The sequence below is a fragment of the Ruditapes philippinarum genome, unplaced genomic scaffold (assembly GCF_026571515.1).
Source record: "Ruditapes philippinarum isolate M1 unplaced genomic scaffold, ASM2657151v2 ctg14327_1_1_1_1, whole genome shotgun sequence".
Lineage (NCBI taxonomy): Eukaryota > Metazoa > Mollusca > Bivalvia > Venerida > Veneridae > Ruditapes > Ruditapes philippinarum.
In genome coordinates, this window is record NW_026854683.1 from 10,112 (window position 1) to 14,989 (window position 4,878).

A 4,878-nucleotide genomic window follows, 5' to 3' on the forward strand; every position below is an offset into this window, starting at 1 on the left:
TAAATAGCATTACAATTTTTATTAAAGAATGTAGTAAATTAAACACTGATAGGATATTTTTTTCTTTTTTGCAGATTCTGCTATTGTCCCATGTAAAAGGATATTATGGCGCATTCACAAGACCCGCAGAAATCATGAAACTACAATGCAGGTTATAACCCACTATTTCACCATGGGATATAAGTACTAAAAATATAAAGTGCTCTTTTAGTTGTGCATAGAATAAAATTGAGTTTAAGACATTTGAAAAGATTACTTAAATCTCTAAATTTACGTCGACTGATCCATGAAAGCATGATTGACGGAGTGGGAAGTATATTGGGTACAAAACAATGTGGAAACGACTTAGGCTGAAGTATGGACTAAGGATGTGTCGTTTTACCGTTCTTCGATTAATGTGGATTGCTGATCCAGCTGGAATGGAAAGGCGGAAGAGACGGCGATTACTCCGACGACAGCATTCTTGTCCAGGTCCTTATTTTGTTTGGCATATTGACGGATATGACAAAATAAAGCCATTCGGATTCGCTATACATGGTCAATTGATGGATATAGTAGGCGAATCTTGTGGCTGTCTGTTGGAATAAGAAATAACGATCCAAAAATAGTTGCAAGATATTTTCAACAAACCGTTGAGAATTAAGGCGCCATTATTCAAACTTTAATTCGTAGTGATCGGGGCACAGAAAACGTAATAGTTCGTCAGCTACAGATATTGTTGATGCCCATTCAGGAGGAAGAAGCTTTTTAGTGGGCAAAAGTACTCCAAACCAAATGATAGAGTCTTTATTGGCAATGTTACGCCGACAAGGCATGGATTTCTGGATCAATTTATTTAATGATATGCGTTGCACAGTTCTTTATAATGATGCAGATAATTTTCATCAACAATTTTTATTATATTGTTTCATGCCAGTTATTTCACGTGATCTTCATAACTTTATGACAGAGTGGAACTTGCATCAGTTGCATGACATTCAATCTTGTTTAAAGGAAGGTGGTCCTCAAGGAAAAACTGAGATATTGTTTACCATACCCGAGTTGAAAAAGAAGAAAAGTTATCACCACAATGTTCACCATGGTGATAAAGACATATGTAAAACATTATAATCGCGGCAACCAAACACGTCGGGCTGTTTGCCTGAATTTATTACCTTGTTTGATTTGAGAAGTTTTAACGGTAAAGTGGAACTGATGAACGCTGAAGCTATTCTTTATATATCTATCATACAATTTATTGATCGAATGTAACAATATAAGTTTTCATCTATACATAATTTATGTTTATGTTTATAATGTATTTAATATTTTAGCTCTTTTGTACTTAGGTGCAGGGTAAGCGTTTGTGGCAACTTTTGTCCATCGTAAAAGTACTTCATTTATTCGTAAAACAGTTTCTATTTTAAGCACACTAAATAGCGGTTTCAGTCTTGTTATGACTTTGTCGAAAAATGTTTCATCTTTCCGAATATTATAACAATGCACCGGTTGAGGTAGAATCGTCTAGTGTCAACTCTTAACTGGGGGTGGAAACGTTCAGTCACCATTTCATTTGTAGTGATTGAATTTGTGTGTGTCCCATTTTTTTCCCCATCCATTGTAAGGACAAGATATTTCTGAGATTTTTTTTGTAAATAACGTTATATTTTAACGTTGTACACATATATCACGATAGAATTTCAGGGGAGCGATGGCCTAATGGTTAAGGTTCCGCAACCTCGGAATCGTGGGTTCGAACCCTAACGGATCACGACCATGATTCCTCACATGGCACCAGTACTGGTTGGTTCCACGAAGCGGACTCGAGAGTGATTTATATAAGTTGTAAGAACTTGTTTCACAGTCGAGCTAAAATAAATAAGTTTAAACTAAACTAATGTGTCAGGTTTACCGAGGTAACTCTTTTATATATCGTATCTAATATATTTAGTAAATATTCTGGTATAATACCACGAAATATTTAACAAAAAATTAAAATAGGTTAAGCCACACAACATGAGTATATCTGAAAGTCTAAAAGTCACTTGCAGTCATAAAAAACTTTTGAGCCTTGCAGAACGCTTCTGGTTTTGACATCAAATATAATTTCATCAAAGATTGTCCTTACACTTTTATTAGCAGTTTTGGACATGTCCTGGTCACGTTATTTACCGTAACGTACAGCAAAACAAAATTTAGCAAATCAAAAATATTCATGTTGGCTTTTCTTCCTTATTAAAAAAGACTATCATAGATTTTAACTGAATTGTAAAGATTTGGTTTCCCAATGATCGTTTAAGCACGTTTTGACAATTTACTCGAAGTGTTATATTATTGGTGTCATGTATACAGTTCATGTTTGAAAATATTTGATAGTTTTGATAGATGCCTAAACAAAATATTGTGCTCGAAACATTTGGATTAACGACTATTGTTGCATCATAATAATGTATAAAAAGTGTTTTATGTATCATTGACAAACATTTATTGTCTCATTGTAAAAAAAAGTTATAACATGCATAAAGGTTGGTAACGTAATTTAGTTTTAGGGAACAAAGCAACTATACATTCGTTTATAAAGCATAAAAGTACTTTGTAATATTCTTTTTAGTATTTATAAAGACATATACATGTGTAATTCAAAACCTTATAATTGTTGTTGTTTTTTTCTGAATGTTTCACAAATCTTCAAACCTTCAGTTAAAGGCTTATTTACATACATACATACATACATACATACATACATACATACATACATACATACATACATACACACAAACATACATACATACATACATTTTCGATACCTTCAGTTCAAATTTGCGCTATTTCACTGGGGAATATTGCTGCAAAGCAAAAGAAGAAAAACATATACTTGGATATAGAGAAATGATGTCCTAAGAATCACACAGCACTCGTATTTGTAAAGTTAAAAAAAGTGAAAAACACACTTACTTCTGCAGCTAATTATGTGACAGATTCGATTTACTTTAGGAATTTTACATATACAGTGTGGCGAGTCATTAGCATTAAATTATTCATAAGGAGATTCAATTGTTATTATATTTGTCATGTCAGTTACACTGATAGCTTAAATACCTACGTTAATCTGAAAATGTCCATTTAAAATGTATTTTTCGTCGACTACTTATTTAAAAACTTGAACATTGTATAACCACATCACTATTAGAAAGCAACTTGTAACAAGATACTGATAATGAATGAAATAACAATTGTATAATATATTTTGTATTTTGTAAGAAATGCAAGTAAACATCTATGTTGATTTCATGTTCGTAAAAAATATAAGAAAATCGCCTCGAATCTTTAAAGAAATGCTCTTTGAAATAATTGATTAATAATGAGGTCAATAGTCTTAGGTAATAACACCTGTTTTATAATATGACAAGAATAAGGTTGTTACATTTTGCTGAAACATATTCTTTTCGTTAATGTTTATAGAAGAAACGTTAATGTCATTTTCTAGTGACTTCCATCCGAGTCACAAAATGGCATTTTTACACACCGGTTGTACATACTGACAAATATTGTTAATGTCTTAAGTGTTACAGCTGCTGTGAAGTAATCGTAAAAATTCCAGATTTTGATGAACATGTCCAAATTACAAAAAAAAAGATATAACGGAAACATATTTTTATGTCTGCTTCAACTCGTGCTCCTAATATTTCCATTCTTAAACATGTGTGAAAATTTCGAAAATGATTACCGTTTATTTTGAGTCAAATGACTCCGCTTCCTTTCCGAGCATAAGCACCGTGACATCAAGGGCTTACAGTTTCAGAAAAGATTGTCCTGTTTTGCATGAAATGTTTGATTAAAGCCCTACATGTATTTCCGAAAAACTCTGTATCGTTTTTTTACCTCTTGACAACAAATATAAAAAAATATCCTTTTAGACATAGCTCAAACTAATAAACGCCGTCGTTTCTTTATCATCAGTATCTTTAGTACTTTAATATGAAAATTTGATAGCCGGCTACATGTATATAGCGTAGAGTCAAGCAGGCTTTTGAAATCAGAAAGACATGATCACTATCGCACAAAAAGTACTATCACTTTGTAAAAATTTTATCCATTCTTGTACATTATTATAATAAAGGCATTATTAGTTGTAACGTCTTAGCAGTCGTTACAGGAATGATGTGGTGTTAAGCAATATTTCTTTTTATTTTAGAAGTGAAATACCATGATTTCTTTTTCATTTTTGTTCATAGCAATGTCATCGGATAAGATTTTGGTATTTTACATTTTGGCCTACAACAAACGCATATAGGGGCTTTTAGTCGTTATTAAAATATTGAAAATCCATCTAAAGGTTTTTATTTTATTGTGGACACAAAGCAAACAGCATGACATCTGACAGACGTTAACATAAAAAGCTAAAATGTAATTATTTTTTATTATTTTTTATTTTTTTATTATTTATACTGTTATCATTACTACCATAAAAGTAAAATTGAAAACAATTAGAATAACAATGATCAAACTAATCCCAAATAAATATCTAGTGATATTTAATATTAATCATCTTGAAACAAGGCTGCATTAGCAAATGCCATGCTACCGCATGTCAAACATCAAAGAACACAATAACTAAATGATTAAAACTATGAGATAACAATGAAGTCAATAGACAAAGACCAGTCGTTGACTGGTCAAAATAATTTCATCAGTTGTAACAATAAATCATAGTTCAGGTAATTCAGATGATTTTCTAAGTTACCCTTCATAACACAGCTTTTAGACAAAGTAGTTGCCTTAAAAACCGAGTTGTTGACCATTCCGATTTATAGACCGGTCACACAAACAATCAGAAACCGAATGGATTTGAAAACCCTTCATTAAATATTTTTTAATAAAAAATGAACACAAATACAT